Source organism: Ursus arctos, unplaced genomic scaffold (assembly GCF_023065955.2).
Source record: "Ursus arctos isolate Adak ecotype North America unplaced genomic scaffold, UrsArc2.0 scaffold_27, whole genome shotgun sequence".
In the NCBI taxonomy this organism is placed as follows: domain Eukaryota; kingdom Metazoa; phylum Chordata; class Mammalia; order Carnivora; family Ursidae; genus Ursus; species Ursus arctos.
In genome coordinates, this window is record NW_026622952.1 from 38066330 (window position 1) to 38088083 (window position 21754).

Sequence of the window (21754 nt, forward strand, 5' to 3'; positions counted from 1 at the left end):
CCATAGTTTAATGTGGATGGTGGGTTGATGTCTTTTTTGTAGCACTCTATTTTTCTATATGTTTTAAAATTTTTATGTTTTTGTTTCTGTTTTGAGAATGCGTGTAGTCTTAAAAGCCCAGAAAGTACAATAAAAGGTATTCTAGTTCCATTCCCTCATGGTCTTTGCATCAGAGATTCAAATACTTGGCTTCCATGATTAAAGTTCAAAGAGATAAGAAATTATTTGAGGCAAGTCAGGAGTTCTAAAGGGAACTCCACTATTGCATAGCCTGCAATGGGTATCTGTAAAATAGATAGTAGATAATTGCTTCCATATATATCATCAGGAGTTGAGAATATCCTGTAGGATTCTGGAATCCAGAAATTCTCTGGCTGTAGTTTCAAAGTGGGATGGCCCAAATCAATCTATGACCCTCTCCCTGAGCCTTTTGGGGACCAGGCTTCCTTGTAGAAGTCCTCCAGGCCCGCACATGTCTGGGATCCCACCTTCCAGCCCAGATATTCCTAAGCCAAAGTAAAAACACTAACTGTCTTGGTATTCTCTTTTGCTTTCAGGAGAGCAGGGAAGGGCCACTAAAGTTCTCATCGCCAGGCCATTCAGTGTCCCCACATCAAAATTCCCTGGGATGGCAGGTCAGTTTAATAAATTCATCAGCTCAGTAACACTTGGCTAGTCTGTAAATGCCCTGTCACTGGGAAAATACATGACAAAAAATGTCTTGTCCATAAACTTCCACCTTGAGTCCAAGCCCTATAAATCAATGGTGCTTTCAACAGCCTCTTTTAACCATTCCAGTCTTCTGATGGATTCTCTGCTTTTTAGTTTGTTGAATATGAATTTCAATGAGAGTCAATTATTTTATAGGGAAAAATGTTTTTCACTAAGCAGGAAATTTTTTTTATCTTACTAAAGTTGGACATAATAGTTTAGACATTTCCATTCCCTAAAACATAAAACATCTAGTGCATGGCCATTACCCTAACCACTAAATCAAAATGTTCTTCTAAGGTAGAATGTGTTAGTACTTAGAAAACTCATTAAGTCAGAAAGTATTCATTGAGCTCTGCAGTCTGAAAAGTACAGGGCTGGTCACTTATGGAAATTGTCAGTATTAGCCTCACTCCATTTCCTTAGGGAGTTACAAATATTTAGGGGAGAGAAGGTAATCAATGTGATAGGTTTTCTTGAATTTAGCCATAAACTACTTGTTTTGCTCATATAGATTTTACACCTGTTTTCTTCAAAACCTGAATTCTAAAAGTTAAAACAATGACTGTCATTTCTGATAATGCTGTGTACACTTTCTATAATCTTTTATTTTTAAATGATATGAATGAAATCTTACCAAGTATCCTATTTACTAAAAGAAACTATGAATAAACTGTCAGAGTTTCTGACATGAGAAAGTTTGCATTAAAAAGTAAAATCTGATTCTTCTAGGCCAAAGTGGTTGAATTGAGGTTACAGACTCAGAAAAATGGATTGCGTAGTCATTACATGCTGCCTTTCAAATGACATAACCATCAACGTTTGCTCGATCATATTTACCGAAGCTTCTAAGCGATCTCTATTCAATATCCAGTGTAATAATTTCAAAATAAAAACATTCGTGCCGCTCCCGTTAAAATGCTTTCATGGATTTGTACTGATAGCAAGATGAAAACAAATCTCTGTAACGTAGTCGTGGATTTTCCACTGCAGCTCTATGTCCCAGCACGCCGCTCTCACTCCTCGCTCTCGCTACCCAGGCTCTCTCGAACAAAGATTTGCCACAAGGTCTCTGCACACAGTGTTTTATCTGCATGGAAGACACACCTCACCTTCCTTCACCCAGTTAGTTCCGGCTTATTCGTTTGCTCTCAGCTGAGTGACCTTTTCCTCCAAGAACCTTTCTCTGACCACCCCAACTGGACAAGTCCCTCCTAATACATACCCTCAGAGGACCTTTATCTTTGTGTCATACCAACTTTTCATGCTTGGAATTTTACATGTCTGTTGGGTGATTGTTGCTATGTCTTCCCTGGCAGAGCGTAAACTCAGTGGGTAGAGAGCCTGTGTCCGACTGTTCACTGTGGAACCCGGCCCCCAGCGCAGTGTGGCGCACAGAAGACATTCATAAATCCCTGTTGAATGGATAAATAAATAACCCTTCCCATCTCCCTAAACACGCTGTGCTTATAGGCTCTCCACACTTACTCATGCCTGTGGGTGTGCACCATTTTCTTCTTTCAGGCCTGCAGTCAGCTGCCCAGGAGAAGGGATTTGGAGCAGTGGTGCTGGAGGGGGGGTGTCTGCCATGACAGTTCAAAGCACCTCAGTTCTGGCTTGGCAGGAAGTGACATCATGTGATTCCCATGGGTTTGGAAGGCAAGACGCCTCTGAGGCTCTAAGGAAGCTCACAGTGTCAGGAACGATGTCCCTTCCTGAGTTGGCTTCTCTTATGGTTTCATTTTAATATATTTAGATTCCACTATATATCATTTGGGTTAAATTTCGAATTCCAAATCCGACCCAATCTATAACCTTGCCACAAGAGACTGAATGTATAGATGTCCCCCAAAATTTATGTATTGAAACCCTAACCCTCAAAACGACGATATGAAGAGGTGGGGTTTTGGGGAAGTGAATAGGTCCTGAGGGTAGAGCTCTCACAAATGGGGTTAGTATCCTCGTAAAAAAGCCAGAGAGAGTTATTTTGTCCTTCCACCGTGTGAGGTCCAGTGAGAAGATGGCGGTCTAAAAACCAGCAGGTGGCCTATCACCAGCGATCAAATCTGACGGCGCCTTCACTTCGGACTTTCCAGCCTCCAGAACTGTGAGAAGTGCGTGCTCATTATTTAGAAGCACCCAGCTTGTGGTATTTTTGATATAGTAACCCAAATGAACGAAGATCCTTGAACAATACGTACATAACCTCTCAAATATTCAAGTTATTCTATTAAAGCTCAGTGGCTTTGGGGTGGACAGCTGGAAATCCTCTTTAAAATTTCACTTAAAATGTTTCAAATAATACATTTTGGCTAATATCGCAGTGTTGGTGATAAAAGCCTTTGAGAAACTGTCCATTTCTAAACACGAATCAAATATCTTCAATTCTATTAGTGAAGAGGCTATAAAAGTCTCTTGATTATACTAGAAATGTGCTCTCTCAATTTTTTTAAAGATTTTATTTATTTATTTATTTGAGAGCGAGAGCTAGGTGGCAGGGCGAGGGTGAGGCAGAGGGAGAGGGAGAAGCAGACTCCCACTGAGCAGCGAGCCTGCCATGGGGCTCGATCCCAGGACCCTGGGATCATGACCTGAGCCGAGCCAAAGGCAGCCGCTGACCTAACTGAGCCACCCAGGTGCCCCTGCTCTCTGAATTTTTAATTGAGAGTCATTATAATGAAAAATAATTTTGACATATGGACCCTTGTTTTGATGTTATTTTGATAATTGTCTCTATAGTGTCTGTCTCCCAGAATTTTTAATAAATGATCTGAAATTGATGCACTGTGTGCTTGCTCACTTTGTTGCAGGTGCCACACAAATTCAAATTAAAGACAAAAGAAGTTTTTCTGAGGGATGATGTGATACACATGAATCAGTAATGCTTCTTGGGAAAGTTTTCAGTGGAAACGCCATTGTGGGGGGAATTTGGGGCATCAGGTGTCTGTATAAGGTGTCTGCTTCTTAAAGGCATAGTTTTATTTTGGGAAAAATTTTCAGTGAGTAGAAAGGATATTCCATAAGGCCCTGCAGAGACAGGAGTTCATAAGAAGTCCTGTGAGACTGTGTCACAGGTGGAAGCACTGGTACCATCCACCACGTAACTCCTAAGTCCTGCACTGAGGTTGCTTCCCTGGAGTCACGGAGCGGCTGCTCCTCGTACTAGGGCTGAGGGAGGGCGCCCCTGCTTCAGGTCGAGGCATTAATGCTGACTTTACGGAAAGCTTCTCCTGTCTGTGCTGCTGTTGAAAGACTATTTGCACCCCTCCCCCACCTTCCACTACAATAAAAGGAGAAATTTCCGGTCCAGTTCATGAATGCAGTTAATGACAGGGGTAATTATTCTGTTGGATTCCGACTTCCTCAAGTACCTAGCGAGAACTTGATGAGAAGCAGAATTATTCTTGATGACAGATACAACTGAGATCATCTTGGGAGTATCCAATAAGATAATAGGATACTCCCAAGATGATCTTAATTGTACCGCAAGAAGGAGAAGAGAAGGGAATCAATGATAAAATTAAATTTTAATTTTGAAATCTACATGTGCTTTTTTTGAAGATGAAAGGGAAACTTTAGTGCTCATCCGATGAATTTCTCAAAGAAGAACTCAATGAAAATATGTAAGATGAATGCTCTGGGCTAGTTGGGTAAAATAAAATATATGCAACAGCACACTTCTCAAGAGTCCTAAAAGGTATTCTACTACGAAGAAGCAAATATTCAGTGCTCTGCACGCACTTACAGTGTGAATAATTTCTGTACTGTGGAAGAACATTTGATTTTCATACCAATAGATTTATAAATTAATTTTTTGTATTTTTAAAATGTTTATAGAGTGTTATAATTTGATTACTTTAATCATTAGAAAACCAACTGAAACACAAATATTGTATCTATGATTCTTAACAGTAACAGCAACTATGTTTTCCTACTGTGCATTGACATTTAACTTTATCTCATTCATGTCATTTGACTGTTAATGCCCTTGTTTTCTCCTAATGTGTCCTTAATTATTGGGATCCTCTTTTAGGTCACATAAGCATAAATAAGAGAAAATTCTCTTTAAAATCAAAAGGACCACTCCTTAAGATCTCTATTTGTTTGATACATTCATCACACAACTGTAGACGGTAGCAGGATTTAAACATCGTAATGCTTGTTTTCGTATCAGCGTTCTCCATGTTAATTGGTCTGGAAAACTCTTTTGATCTAATAGATCCTGGGTTTTTTTGTTTTTGTTTTTCTAGATTTTATTTATTTATTTGACACAGAGCGAGCACAAGCAGGGGGAGCGGCAGGCAGAGGGAGAAGCAGGTTCCCCACTGAGCAGGGAGCCTGATGTAGGACTCCATCCCAGGGCCCTGGGATCATGACCTGAGCTGAAGGTGGACACTTAACTGACTGAGCCACCCAGGCGCCCCAGATTCTGGTTTTATAGTGATGAATTGTTCAAAAGCATGTTTAAAAAAGTCACCTGGCATATTTTTTCCTTTTTCATGTATTTTCTCATTATGATTGATAAATATTCCAGGAAGTAGAAAGCAGTATTTTACCATATACCTGCTACCACATATTTCTAAGTCACATGCCTGCCATGTATCAGGTGCTGTATTAAGTGCTTTGCATAGAATATTCTATGAATTTTGACAAGAACCAAGTATATTCGCTGTTAATAGGTCCATATTACAGATTTAAAAATGAAGTCTCTGAGAAGCAGCTAAACTACCTGCATCCTCAGAAAACTCGAAGTAGTAATAGAACCAGAGGGACACCTACATTAGCCTGACTTCAAAAAACTGTTAAAAATTCAAAAGTTAGGGAATTTATAGGAAAATATGTGCTTTATGGAATAAATTTTAAGAACTAAAGTATATTTTATTTTTTAAAAAGTAACAGGCCTTTAATTTTACACAGCTAAATTACTGATTATATATTTGCTGAGCTGACTTAAAGGTTCAGAAAATTGTATCAGGAGTTTTGTTTTTTTACTTCAGAGCCTTCTTAGGGGTGCATGGCTGGCTCAATCGCTTAGGTCATGATCCCAGGGTCCTGGGATCGAGTCCCGTGTCAGGCTCCCTGCTAAGCAGAGAGCCTGCTTCTCCCTCTGCCTGCCACTCCCCCTGCTTGTGCTCTCTCTCTCTCTGACAAATAAATAAAATCTTTAAAAAAAAAGCCTTCTTTAAGTCTTTTTACTACAAAAAATAAAATAAAATGACACAAATAGCTGGCAAAGAAGATATTTAAATAATTATCCTCATTTACTTAAATAGGTAATTCTCATGAAGTGCTCAGTAGCTAACATAATTACTAAAACATAATTATTTAAAGAGTGGTCACAAGTTTTAGGTGAGTAGTTAGAAAACCCGGGTTTATCGATGTATTAGTTAGGAAAAGCTGACTACTATAAAAACACCGATCCAAAATGTCAGTTGCTTGAGAAACTAAAGGTTTGATTCTTGCACTCACTGTCGTCCAACGGTGACCAGGGGGGTGACGATGCAGGATGGTGGCGAGGTTCCACAGAGTTACGCAGGTCCTACGTTCCTTCTATGCAGTGAATCTGAGATCTTTAGACTCCTGCATTGAAAGGTTCTACCTCTGTCCAGCTGTAAAGGAAATAGGGGCCACAGAGGTGGTCAGACGTGGAAGCAACATAAATCACTTCAACACACGTTACACAACGAGAATTCGGTCATATCGCCCCACCCGAACTGTAAGCAAGGCTGGGAAGCAGTCTCCTTGTGCCCAGGAGGAAAACAAAAGAAGGCCTGGCGAACACATAGCTTTGTCTCTGTCCCAGCAAGCAAAGGACATCATCATCAAAATCACAAGTGGGGACTAGAGTTTTGATGGTGACATCGAAACCCCAGTGAATAGGGATAATGTAAGACATCAGCAAAAATTCCTCAGTTGGAGAAGAAACTCAGTCTTGGTTCCAAAATTATGAGCTACCAAAGACGATCCATCTATTTTAGCATTAGGAGTATGTCTTACTAGCTTGACTCTTTTGCAGTGCCAGGGTGAGCGAAGCCCAAGTGTTTTAATTATACTAGTGATTTTGAAACAAATTTAAATAAAACTGGAGTGTTTCATAAATTTCTGAATTATGACATCATTTTAAGGCACTATGAATTCACACCTTATTAAATGTGAAGATTATAAAATTAGACTCATTTTTAGGAATAAAGAACTAGTTTTCCTAAAACTGTAAATTGTGTCATTCTTGAAAGGAAGAAAAGACTAACGATACTATCTCATGCCCAAATATAGTAGAAGCAGCAGTTGAAAATTGTCTTCCTCCAACTTTGCCAATGTACACGATTGCTGAGATATATTACCACATCCTATTTACTGTCCTTGGCTTGGCTTCAACTGGAGACTGCCAATTCCTTTTGAAACGGCCAGAAATTTGTGGCACTCTTATTACAAATGGTCTTTTTTTTCCCTCATGGAAATATTTTACTTCCTCTATTTTTCCATACTATGACTTTGAGAAGAACTTTGTTCCAAGATGGTGGCTGTTTGTCAGTTCTACCATTACACTTAACCGCTAAGCTCTCAGAAAATAATTTCTAGAAAGGAATTTGTAATTTTAGTACTGTTGTCACTTTAAATTCCAAGTCCAGATTTTATTTGTCCATGCATTTACTCATGCACTCCAGACTGTTTTTGGCTTATCTTCTAGATGACAGGCACTGTGCTTAGAAGGAATCAAACTTCAACAAATCCTGACCCCTGACTCACATTCTTGTGGGAGAGATACACAAGTAATCAGATAAATAAAATAAAATCCAGACTGTGAAAAGTGTTATAAAGAACAAAAGTGGGGTTTCTGGGTCTTTATATAATAATAACTGAGTCTTTGAAATAGAGAAAAAATTAAAGAGCTTATTTTAAGATGGTTTAGGGTGGGGACCTCTCTATGGAAGTGAAGTTCAAACTGAGACTTAATGGTTGAGAAAAATCCACTCACATGATAGGACGGGAAAAGAGTACATTTGAAGGCTCTGAGATGGGAGAGTTTGGTGTATGACTAGTGCAGTGAGTCCAGGGGCTGGAGAAATAAAGGACTGGAAAGGAAAGCGAAGGCCAAGCCAAGCAGAGCCCTTTCAGTCATGGAAAGCCAAAGATTTTAAGTGGGAAGTGTCTTGCAGTGCTTTGCTGCTGTAACAGGATTTGCATTTTCAGATCATTTTTGTGGCTTCATGGGAGAGTAGGTTGAAAGGGTAAAAGTAGAAATTGGGAGACCAACTAATGAATCATCCAGACAAGACATCACTGTGGCTTGGATCAGGGTAATCAGAGCAGAGATGGAGAAAGGTAAGGATCTATGTGGAAGCCCCAAGACAGGCTGGTGGGTGGGCCTGAAGGGTAAGAGGAGGGAAGGGTCAAATGTGAATCTCAGGTTCTTGGCCGGTAACTAAGTGTATGATGGTACCATTTACTGAAATACGGATGATTATGCCAGGAACGTGTCTGGGAGGGTCAAATAACACATTTGGAACAATCGAGCTATTTGAGATGTGTAAGAGTCATTCCATGTAGATTTCAAATGACAGCTGGGTGTAAGCCTGGATCTAGGAGAAAAGTTTGGGTTAAAGTAGCATTTATCATATTATAGATGGTATCTACATTCCTGTGAATGGCTGAGATCACCTGGGAAAGAGTGCACATGAGTAAGAAAAGAGTGCTTAGAACCTGGTGGGAGAGACCTCAATATTTAAAAGGTAAGCAGGGGAAGAGGCTTATGCATAGAGTCTATATCCACAGGGTAGTACCTGAAAAAATGCATTAGCGTCAGTGACATTTTCCGGGACTCTCTAAATTGTGGATGCTTGGAAAAAACAGAAGACATGTAATCATGCATCCTCACCAGATATGCGGGTCAGGTTCTTTAATGCAAAAGTCATATATAAGATGCTGTTTTAATGTTCATAACAGACTTCCTACCAAATGTATCTTACAATGTTCATGTGTACAGAGATTTCCACAAAACCACTGCCATTTTTATTTATTTTGTCTAGATGTAAAGCAGACAGCTTGTCACGTTACACATATTGCTAAAATTCCTGCAGCCTAATGTGTACGGATTTGTGAATTTTGAATGATTTGAAGTTCATGAATATCTTGAGGTTGGTTTGTTTTGTCTTGTTCAAACTCTGGATTTCATGTTTTTGCAGTTTAATACATTTCTTGAGAGGAAAGAAATGTTTAGATTTCCAGCTAGATGTAAAATTGTCAGAGAGAATAGAAGTTAAACATATAAAGAAACAATCTTGGAAAATACTAGGAAAACCTTTAAATTGCCTAGGCAAATGCAGTCAAGGTGTTTATTTTTAATCAAAACTCTAGAAAAAGAAAGGTTAACTTTTGGGAAAACTAATGAATGCTGTAGGCTTAGTGAAAAACAATTGCTAGGTGCTCTATTTTTCAGACAGCTTCTAATAACATTTTTTGATCAGCAACAGCATAGTAATATCAAATAGAGATAAAAAATATATAGACATTTTAAAAATTATTTTTATCTTACGCCATTTCCATGACGACATGATTCTCCACACCTGTCAGGCTAATGGGAAAATCAACACGCCCTTAAATGCCAAAGACTGTTTTCAGACCCTTGAGTTGTCCTATTAATCCAGTCCATTTGCATGCTTCTCACATGCCACTTAGAAGGCCAGTTTGCTTACATCCCTTCTTAAAACCTATTTACTAGAGTCCTCATCTTTTAGCTTGGCATTCAGGGCCTTCTACAATCTTGCCATATGTAACCTTAAATCTATTTCTCCCACTACCCCTTACATTGGGAATGTAATCCCTATGTTATGACTAATTTACTCATGGCTATTTATGTATTTCATGTAATTCCTGTCTGAAAATGCTTTCTATGTATTTCTGACTCTACACTGTGATCACCTCATTGTGTCTTCTACTCAGTGACAAGTTTCCTTCTTTTACACAAGAGGAGTGGGATTGGATTTTACAGTTTTTTGTCTCCCTTGCATTGCCTGGACAAGTGACATATTATAGACTGTAGTTTCTTAACAAATGTTTCTTGGTTAATGAGATGATTCATATACAAAATGCCTTTGATGAGAAGGATGAATAAACATGATCAGAGAGGTTAATGTAATTAGATTAATTCTCCCTTCAAAACTCACATCTTTGATATTGTTCCACACTAACCCCCACAAAGAAAGACAGAGCTGTCAGTAGTCACCTTCCAGATTCCATTTTTTTTTCCTCAAATACTTTCACGAGTAAAGATTTCTTGGTCAGTCCCTGGTGTTTTACAAATAGAATGATTTCCTAATGTGTGACGTACATAAGGAGAACCTCGTCTGAGGACTTAGTGAGCTGACCATCATAGATGGATGGGAGGCTTTCAGGAGATGCCTCTTTCTTCCCCCCTTCAGGTTCTCCAAGTACATCTGTTTATGACTGAGCTCCTAGAGGCTAGGTAGTAAGGGGGCCCACCGCACCAAGAGATGGACTGTGTATCAGACGCTGTGGAGACCACCCAGATCCCCCTTCAGGATGGAGACAACTGATTACCTTCGTGGCTGGGGCTGTTGGGTGCTGACATCCCACAGCTGAGTCCTGATGCGAAAATTTCTCTTGGCGGAAGGAAATCGCTCGGTCCAGTGCTATGTCTCCAGCCCAGGGAAAGCCTGCATCCGATGCTGGTCAGTGGAGGGATACGAAGGACTGTCCCCCCTGCCTCAGTAGGCCCTAGCTCTGTAGGGGAGCTCAGCTCTAGGGCTCCCTGAAGAATTGCTTGAGGTCTGTGTTGCAACTCCGTCATGGTTCAGCCTTACCCCGTGCTTGCTCTTGCTCATTCACTGCTTCATATGCATAATCCCCAAGACCAATCCCCAATAAATCTTGAGCACGCAAGTCTCCAGTTTACACTCGGTTTCCAGGGAACCAAGCTAAGACAGCATATATTCATAACAGGCATTAATAACAGCCTGTCCTCACTCTCGCTCCTGCGTGGAGAGAGATTTGTATGTGTGATATTTGGAGGCTTTCAGAGCTCCGTGTCTTTCTGTTTTCTACTATCTCCCTCAAATGTACTGGAATTGATCTCAGTATTTTAGGGATGCGTTCAATGTTTCTTCAAAAAGTTATTTATGTTTCTTGTACCTTTGAAGAAGTGGCTTGGCTTAGAAGAATCAGCATGGCACTAAGACTCAGAAAACTTAGATTTTGCATCCGGGTCTTATACTTCTCAGTCCTTGAGCTTTTCCGCGGCTCAGTGTCTACATTTAAAGTTGGTTTAATGGCATCTACCCTCTGGATCTCTGATGATGTGCCAAATGAGAGTAGATGCATAAAAAATTAAATTAGAAATATGTTTCCATTTATAAACATAATCATATTTTAAAAAGAAAAATGCCATTAGTAAAATAATCAGTGACTTTTTCAAAATCATACCCTCTTTAACCCTTCTCTGATTTTTTGTGATCTGAATTTTTAAAATTGACTTAAATGTACATACCTTCAGGGTCTCAGAAGACTTTAAACATCGTCTGTTCTAATTCTCCTTTTCCTGCATGAGAAAGTGGTAGTATCATACTGCTGAGAAACTTGTCTATCATATGATTAATTAGAAAAAGATCCACAGATAGCACCTAGGGCTCCCTATTTTCCTAATGACTGATAGGTATTTTTTTCATTTGTAAGGATGATAGAAATTTGGTCAAATTATTTTTGACTTATAATCCCCACCTACTAGTATTTGTTGTTTTGTAAAAAGTTATGCCATCCTTTCCATTTTGAATAATTCAGCTTTCTTTTCTCTGTCTTTCATTTCCATTGTTGCCTTTTGATTTAAATGTAGCCCATCAAAATGAGCTTACGTGGGATTGTCCCAAAAAGAGCATGCAAGTCCCTTTAATATAAAATGGAGGTAGTACTAAATATAGACTTAATTCCGTAAACTGACATCTCAGCAAATGGTATTTTTACCTCTGTGGACAAGTTTGTGCCTGTGTGTGCGTGTGTGTGTGTTTTATAGAATGGCATTTTCACATTGCCACCAAAGCACTCTATATAAGAAAATAATTCTCATTTGCCAGGTAGGGGTAGGAGCTATGGGACTGGTATAGCTGACTTCTGTCTCTGATTTCTCCATTCCCATTATTCTGTTTGACATCTCTGAAGCCAGTTTTACATTTTAGTAGACCCATAAATAATGGTGATAAGCTGGAAAGGCTGGACTGTACAAGAAAGGAGAAAAGAGATAAATAACATATATACATTCTGTTACATTAAAGAGCAAGGGGGCATTAAATGTTAGGTAAACCCAATTCCAAGCAGGACAAACTGAGCGACCAGGAAAAAAAAAAAATACATGTCAGCTTCAAGCCCTTCAATTGTTGGGGGGGGGGGTGCTCTCCCAGTCCTGGGGCTTCTTTCTGGGTGTTCCAGCAGGGTCCTCCGTTAACTGTTTTCAGGCAAGGTTAGGTCAGAAGGTATCTGTTCCCGACCTGACGACTCCTTTGGCAGCTTCACCCCAAGCCTGCCCCAAAGGTGAGGCCCCTGCAGGGAACCACTCCAGCGAGAAGCCCCTGCGTAGTTGCCTCCGAGACCAGCGCCTTCTCGCCCACCTGTCGCCCACCTGCGCGCAGTTAGCCCCCAGCCCTGCTTCAGACCTTGTAGGAAAAAACCCCACAAAAACCTTGCTTCACCTTACACTCTTTTTTCTTGAGTATTCTTTCTCTTGCGTATTTCTGAGGAGTGCATGCTTCAGTGTAAGGTGCTCCTTTTCCACGACCCTGCGGAATCGTCTCAGCTCATTTACAATTAACGGACAAACTCAGCCTCTGTCCGCGCCTCCGGACGTCGCCCGGGGTTCTGTTTTCCAGTCGGGCTCAGAAAGTGACCCTGTCTGGCTTCTGCTTGGGCTTGCAAGCAGCAGATCTTTCCTCCGTCCCCCAACAGGGTAGGACTTCGAAGCTCAAGGCGCAGAAGCGAGCGATTTCAGCGCGAGGGGCTGTTTGCGGCGAGACATCATAGTAAGAAGCACAGGTAACAGCGGAAGGACGGCGGCGTGAAGGCCCCGATGTCCTGGGACCCAACAATCTCACCTGCAAGCTCTTTACAGAGGGGCTGAGTCAAGGTGGCAGCTGATGCGCGAATGCCCAGGGAGCAGCCTGCCACGTTGGAGGCACCGGGTGGGGAGAGCCTGGGAGAGTCGCTGGCTGGTAAGGATGAAGATCTCACTGGTAAATCTCAAGACCGACTTTCCAGGATTCCACGGTAGAAGGAAATGATTATAAAGATCACAGACAATACAGGGGCTCTGCTCTGAACACACAAAAGCTCCCCAAACACGGCTACTTTCCTGCCTGGGTAATGCCAAGAATATTAAGCACCGGCCACACTGACATTCCTGTCCTGGTGGGTGGAAGAGGGCAGGGAGTCAAGCTGGTGCCAAGCTTCTCCCCTGCATCGTGGCGGCCCTGGCCTCTGAGACCACATAATTATATTCCCTCTGTTCTTAACAATTCATCTTTCATTACGAAGCCGAATGACCCATCCTGTCAGTAAAGCCAACCGGCATGGCTGGGAAGGAAGGGACCAGACACCGCAAGCCTTCCCAAACCAAGGAAATTAGACATTTCAACCACTAGTACTGATTTTTTTTTTTTTTAAGTGCCAAGCCATGCAGCTTAGCTGTCAGGGCAGTGAAGTGAAAATAAAATTAGGGGCCAAATGCCTAAGCCCTCAAGAAATGTCACGGAGAAGAAGCAAAAACAAGTAAAAGGTTTACCTTATCATTATTTTTTTTAATGTTTAAATATATGGATTGTTATCAGTGCACTGAAAATGGAATCAGTGACCCATTGGACCAAGTGCTTATATTTAAGAAATGCCTTGAACTTTAAATAAACACCATTTTCTTTTCTCTTGGATTAATTTCCTTGCAAATGTATGACACGGCTTGGGAATATACACCCAGCTGAAAAAGACAGACGAGGGCAGCGCAAAGCCTAATTTTCTTACCATTCAGTCTTTATTGAACAGACAACATAGCTTTCACAAGACACATGAACTTCTCCTCTTTCTTATCCACTCCAGGGACAGAGAAATTGAATTGAAGTCAGAATTCAAAGTTCCCTCCAGTGACCACAAAATAGCATTTTTAAATCTTGTAGCATTTTGTTTTTGCTATTTTGTTTTGTTTTGTTTCTTTTCCTTTTCCTCTGCAGGCCTGTGAATTTCTAAGCAGCCCAGTCCCTCCGCCTCCTCATTCCTGCCCTTATTAGCGGTAAAGATGTATCAAGCAGCTATGCAGCGGTAGGGAATTCACATCACCTCGCTGGGCCTTAGCTTTTTCTCCATAAACCGAGGGAGTTGGATTAAATCATTTCTTGCTCCGGTGTTTGGGTTGATTTTCTGGGTCTGGGTGGATTTAATGTTTGGATGTCCCCGTGTGTATGTGTGTGTGTGTGTGTATGTGTGTGTGTGTGTGTGTGTGTGTGTGTCTTTGTGTGGTGGGAGGAATCTCTGACTGTAGCTTGAAATACTAGAGAGTGGGCCCCAGCCAAAGAGAGCATTCCCATCCACGTGTGAAGGAGACCGTGGGTGGTCACTGCCATCAGGAGTCCTCAGAACCACTCGCCCCTTTTCCCACTCCTTTAGAGGACCTATTTCCTGTTTTCAGCTTAGTATTCTATAGATTTGTACTGCACTTCAAATGGTATATAAAGAAAAAGCAATTATCATTCCCTTGATGATTAGAAAACAACACTTTGAAAAATGACACTCATGCAAGAATCTTCACACCTTTGAATGGGAGGGGAAATATTTGTATGGGATGGTGAACTTGTGTCAAATGGCCAAACATACAATCATAGGGAGGTTACTGTCACAGTTATAGATTATCTCCTTGTGATTCAAGAGTTAACTGAATATTTTAACACTGTGTCACATTTTTTAATTGTTCTATAATAATTTTCATTGCCTCCATAAAATAACTTATTTATACATAACCTCTTAGTGAAATAACTTTTGTTTATTGGGAAAATTAAGTTGGACTCATATTAGTTTGAGCAGGATGAATTACAAGACGTACCGGGTGTATTAGCTTCTCCCGGCCACTGTAACAAATTGCCACAAACCAGCTGACTTAAAATGAGAGAAATGCATCCTCTCACAGCTCTGGAGGCCAGAAGTTCCATCCTGCGTGTGAGCAGAGCCACACTGCCTCTGCAGACTCTAGGGGAGAATCCTTGCCTACCTCTCTCCCAGCTTCCGGTGCCTGCCCAGCAATCCTTACTGCTCTTGGCTTGTCTAAGCTTCACTGTGATCTCTGCCTGTCTTCCCTTGTCTTCCCCTCCGTCTCTGTCTCCCCTCCGTCTCTGTCTTCCCCTTTCTAGGCTCTTAACAGGACACCCATCATTGGCTTTACAGTCCACCCTAAACCAGGATGTTCTCATCTCGAGATCTTTACCTTACTCATATTTTCAAAGGACCTAATTCCAAATATGGCCACATTCTGGGATTTCGGGGGGACATATCTTTTGGGGGTCACTCTATCTCTTGGTAAGTTTGGGCTGCTATAACAACTTACCGCAGACTGGGTGGCATGAATGACCACATTTACTTCTCACAGTTCTGAAGGCTGGAAGTGCAAGATCGAGGTGTCGGCAGATCCAGGGTCTGGTGAGAGTCCACTTCCTGGTTCACACGTGGCCAACTTGTTGCTCCCTCCTCACAGGGCTGACAGCAGAGACAGGAAGCAAGTTCTGGAATTCCTGTTATAAAGGCACTAGCCCCATTCATGAGGCTCCACCCTCATGACCTAATTACCGCACCTCCTGATACCATCACATTGCAGACGAGGCTTTCAACCCTGGGCTTTTGAAGGAACACAGACATTCAGTCCATAATGCCATTCAGCCCACCACATGGGGCCAGTCATGGAACTCAAGCGCAGAAACAGCTGCTGGGCCTCAGAAATAGCAACTGGGAAGCCTCTCGGAAACAAAACTCATTCTCTCAGTCATCCTCCCTCTCCCTCTAGGGCTACCTGGATCCTGATTCTGCTTCGCCTTGCATATTGGCTTCAATCATTTATCTCTGCAGCCTGTCTCTGTGGCAGAAGAATTTCCTGCAGGTCTTCGACTCCTCTGCGTTTAGCTCAAGAAGCCCACAGGGGATGAGTAACCTCTCAGTCTCCATTCTAAATGCCTAAAAAGAAAAACAAAAACAAAACAGAACAATAACGTCATGGGCCAATTTAGTTCAAGCCTGTATCATGGGTCCCTTCAGATCTAGTCAGGACAATGGTCAGATAGGTGAGGTCTTGGAAAGGAAAGGCACTGAATAAAGTCACAATAACCTGAAGATGATTAGTAAATAAGAGATGTTTATGCAATTTCCAATGTTGATTGAGAAACTGTTTAACTTTTTAAGAGAATTCCCCAAATACCTCAGAGCCATCTAAAATGGCTTCTAGGTTTAGACTTCCCAGACACGTATGATCTACATCATAAATTATTAATTTTTGTGTTCTACTATCACAGTAGCACCTGCCAGGCCTGTCAAGGTAGTTTGCAGTTACTTTTCTGGAAAATCTTCAAGAAAACTCCAAGCTGTATGGCCTGTAATTAGGACAACACACTAGGCTTTGGTCTGACGGCTTCTGTGAGTTTTGTGAAAATTTTTGCATATATACAGGGGAGGAGATCTATGAGGCTTGCGAGATATGATCTCTTTCTCCAGAAAAGAGGTCACTACATGGCAGAAAGGAATGAACAGACCCTGAAAGGAGGGTGTTTATGTGCTTGGAGGAGAAGTGATGGTGGGGACCGTGCATGTATTCATGGGCACGACAGGAAGAGTGCTCCAAAGACTTCGTGTAAGTGGAGGGAAATCAGGAATGATACACTGGATGGAAACTTAAAAACCTCAGGGAGACTGAGTAAAATGCGATGACCACAATTAAATAAGTTCTCCTTTTCTTTGACAAATCAGGGAGCTCTCAGAAGTGTGGGAAGCTGGGCTTCATATGTGAAATGACACCACATATGGATGTGAGGTGGCCCGTACTTACGGTACGGCTTCCACGTCTCAGAAACAACATGGGGGATCGAAGCGTGCGAGGCAGGGACTACAGGTACTCCTGAAGCCTGAATACAAAGAGCACCACAGGTTCAAATGTCATAAAATAGAGCTGGCAGGTACAAGGTAAGAAATTGGCTGGCGTGGGAAAGGCAGGGTTGTTGATTTTATGGACCAACTGCTGAAATAATGCTAGATGTGGTCACTGAACTCATCGAGAAATACATGATAAGAAAAGCTACCCTGTTACTGAGATAGGCCTAGAAGTGAGAGAGAGAGTGAGTGGTACGGGCTATCGAGTAAATAGGATGACCTCACAATTGATTAGAGTAGATTATCTCAATTTCCTGAATACATGGTTAGGAGTGATATCCATATGATTGTTATATGAGCTGGATGGAATTGTGCCCCTCCCTCTGAATTCATACGTTGAAGTCCTAACCTTCAATGTGACTGTATCCAGAGACAGGGCTTTTAGGCAGTAAAGTGAAGTGAGGTCATAAGGGTGGAGCCCTAATCCTAGCAGATTGGTGGCCTTCCAAGAAGAGAAAGAGAGATCTCTGCGTGCACGCACAGAGGAACGGCTGTATAAGGACACAGCTGTGTGTAAGCCAGGAAGTGGGTTCTACTAGAAACCAACACTGCAGGTCCTTGATGTGGGACTTCTCAGCTTCTGGAACTGTGGGAAAATAAATTTCTGTTGGTTAAGCCACCCAGTCTATGACATTCTGTTATAGCAGTCCCAGAGGACTAATACATCGAGCCATAATCATAATCATTACTGCACATGTGTATAACATGCGTGTACATATTTTTTCTGTGGGCTATGAAATTACCCTGGCCAGATGCTTCTATTTGTAGGAAGGACATCACCTACTGTAGTTTTCTTTTTGAATGGGTATAGTGTTTTGTGGATCATTGGATTTTTGATTGGACAAAGTCTGGAACCAAGCTGCCAATACCATGGCAGAGTAAGAGATAAATAGAGGCTGGAGAGTGGCAAATGGGAACGCTGTGCAATCGGAGATAGCAATCTGGAGCACCGTGCTGACAATTGTCCTCTTTGTTGTCCCCCTAGATGCCCATGCAGTCTTGTTGGTCATTGGTTTCCATCAGGAGCCAAGAAGAGCACTACACGTGCCCATACATGTATCAATGTTTAGCATGTTTTTCCTGAATGGGTATGAAGAGGCTGTGAAACAGTGAGAAACTGAGGTGCTCTGGTCTAGCAAGACCCCACCTAGGATGTACTGTGTCCACTACTTTGGCTAAATATGTCAGGAACTCAAGCTGATTTTGTAATAGTTGTCTATTTGTAGTTTCTTCTGGTGAACTCTGAGCCCACCTTACATAATAAATCTTTCAATTCCTTTTTCCATTCTGGATTCGGTGCAGGGGCCAAACAAGTGCCATTTTCATGTGGATAATGTAGGCATTTTTTGGAGAAGAGTGAAATATTTGTTTTGCATGAAAATCTGGAGATATTAGTTTCTAAACTCCCCTCTTACTAAAACATAGGAGGAAAATAGGGACAGCTCGGGTGGCTCGAAGAAGGACTGGTAGGCATTGCAGAGTTGTACATGTGAGAAGTTTGAGAATAAGGGACAAAAGAACAAGATTGTAAAACCAGCCTCAGAAGTTTAGTAATGAAAGAGCTTAAAAGAGATGTTTACAGCTTTCTGATACTGGAATCTGAGTAGAACACAGCTTACTGAATAAATGTATTTGGAGTTTACTGAATTTGCGTCTTCCCTCTGTGCTTTGTATATTGAAAATATTTGCCTTATTCTTTTTTACTATGAAGATAGAGTGAATGTGCTTTTCTTCAAGCATTCATTTTTAGTCACTTGGGCCCAGTCAGTCCTTCTTCTAGTAGTGATTCGTGCTGATTCATTTTACTGTTATTGTTTGCTCCGGTAATGGTAGCACATATGACATTTTTTTAAGATTATTTATTATTTGAGAGAGAAAGAGTGAGAGAGAGCACAAACAGGGAGGAGAGGGAGAAGCAGACTCCCCGGTGAGCAGGGAGCCTGATATAGGGCTCGATCCCAGGACCCTGAGATCAAGACCTGAGTTGAAGGCAGATGTTTAACTGACTGAGCCACCCAGGCGTTCCAGCACATAGGAATTCTTGAGTGCTTTTCTAATCACATAAAAATTCACCAAATCCTCACAACAATCAGAGGAGAGGGTCAGCATTACCATTTTACAGTTAGGGACACTGAGGCTTGGAAAAGTTCTGGAACTTGGCCAATATCATACACAAGTAGTAGAACCAGGATACAGATGTGGGCAACCCAGCTCTCCATTTATTCCTCCTAACTCCTTTATCAAACCAACTGGCATGGCTCATTGTGTTATGAAACCCTACACGGTATCCTAGAATTTGCAACTTAACACTCAAGATGCCAACTCTCTCTTTCTTCGATTCTGAATTTAGGCCATCAAAGCCGTTTCTACAGATCAGCATATTCCTATAACAATATCAGTGCAGCACCTAGGCATGTGCAAGATGAAGGTACTGCCTCGAGCCGCCCAAACTTGGCCAGTGAGTAGAACACTAGTATTGCTCTTTCCCCGTCTTCTCTTGACACCGTAGCACAGTAGTTTAAGGTACAACAGGATGTCGGTGTGGACATATATCCAACTCGCAGGTGTCTTACCTTCTCCTGGACGCTCCCTAATGTCTCAACCTTGGCTAGAAGGCACATAAGCAGAGTGATGCTGCAGGCACCCCATAAGGAGAGGGCTGGAAGCGTGAGGAGGCTGACATGTATGCGAAACGTACACCAAGAACAAGAAGCCTGGGGTCACAGTCGGCCTCTGGGGTGGAAGTTTGCTGTAGCTACTAGAGATTACAGGAAGGCAATTATTAGAATGGAAGTCTGTCATGTCATAAGAGCTGCAAACACAGTTTGGGGTCAGAAGTTCTGGTTGGTGGGTCAGCCCTGGGACCCTCTCGGGAGGGCAGAATCATCAGATCTGTGCTTGCTACGGTGCCAGTGGAGTCTTCTTTGTTAGTCCAAACCTCTTCTTCAGAGATCGCGAGTGGATTCCACTGAGAGTTTGCACGTACCAGTTAGAATAAAATAAAACGGAATGCAATGATTGAGAGGCTGGACTTTTGCTACACAACAGACTGTCCTGTATCCACCAGCTCATTCTTGTCCTCCAATATGGCAGGTAGGCTAGAGCGTATCTTATACAACAGGATCTGTGTGCAGCACAATTTCTCTTGTGCCCGATCTCCAGATGACACACTTCCTTTGGAACCACAAATGCTGTTTGGCATTTTAGGCCATGTGGACATAACAGGTAAGGATGTACAGTGGAAGTTTTGAGTTGAGGCCACATAACATGGCTTCCAAGTTCTGTTTCCTGGTTATTCATATTTTCAAGGTTGCCACCAGAATGTGTCTCCAGGGAACAAAAAGAAGGTGTCGAGGAAGAAATGACAGGGACAAATCCCTATAAAAGTCTAACGTCACTGACAATCCAATGAGAAAAAAGACATTATCAACTGCATATATTAACAAACACCCACTCAGGGTTTGAAATATCCACTTAAAATAACTTAATTAAAACCCAATTATAGAAACTTTGCACACTAACAATGAGACATCTATTTTATTCTCATTCTGCATGTAAGTGGCCTTTAAATTTTCAAGATGAAATACAGTGCCTTTTAAAAGGAGCATGAAAAGGGAAAACCTACATAATAATCATGATGGTCACAAAGATATTTTTTCCTTGATTTGAGAACATGAATTCCAGTTGTCCCCTGTAATGTGGGAATACCTGAAAGCATTCTAAGTAGAGGATGTCTGCTAGTATTTGACCTATTTAAAGAAATATTAGTTGTAAGCACATTAAGCAGGTAAACTACAAAATCTAAATTTTGACAAACTGTGAATTGATAGGGTAAAACTGTCTAAAAAATTAAGAAAAAAATACATATTTGTATGATGTTTTATAACATGCCATCCAATTATAATTTTTTAAAGTATTCACTTATACTTTAAGTATAAATTATATTCATTTATAAACAATTTATTAAGCATTTTAGAAACCCTGAGAAATGTAGCAACATGAATTTAAAGCAAGGTTTTCAGAAAGTCACCTTCCATTTTGCATTTTTTGGCCAAAGTCGTCTTTCAGCAAATATAAGGGTGAACCAGGCCACACAGTGTGATGCTGAGGCGTTTGTCCTGGCTCACAGAGCCTTGGCTCCTCCTGTTCCCCTGCTGGTCGAAGCCCTGAGTAGGGTCCTGCAGCCACAAGCATGCCCTTCCTCAGCTCCCCTCCTGGGAACCTACATCAGTCCCCGGCTGACATGAATGGCGAGGTTTTCCAACGTTCCTGTCAGATTCCATTACATTGTAGTCAACCTTTAGATTTCTTTAGATTGTGTGTCTTAGGACCTCAGAAATAAGAATATAATTTCAAGCCAAAAAAAAGTACTACCAGTGGCTGTCCTACCTAGCCACCCACAGATACGATGGCTGCCAGGCTGTTTACCTTCGCCATTTTCATTTTGTAGAGGCAGCTGTGGCAGCCATTGCTAGAACTAACAAGTGATGGAGGCATTATAAGCACACCTTGAAAGGAAGAGCCTATGCTGTTAATACGAGTGTTGACACAAATTGAAAGATTGTGAGCTTCTCACTGCAGAATGTCAATGACACGTTCGTTGGTTTCCATCTTCCCCCAAACAAGTCTGTAATATGCGCTCATACAAGCACTTCAGTGTTCACACATTGGAAAGCTGAGGTTGTAGTACTCGTGTTGCCATGTGGCTTGTCATCAGGCTTTCCCCCTACTCGAGTTTTTCCTGTTTTCTATATTATGAAACCCAGACTCTTCCATCTGCTACTCGTGTCCTCGGCAATCGGCTCTAGCCTATCCAACAGATGATATACTCTTCGAGTTTCCTATATGGACACTCTAGTTAAGCGCGTCTATG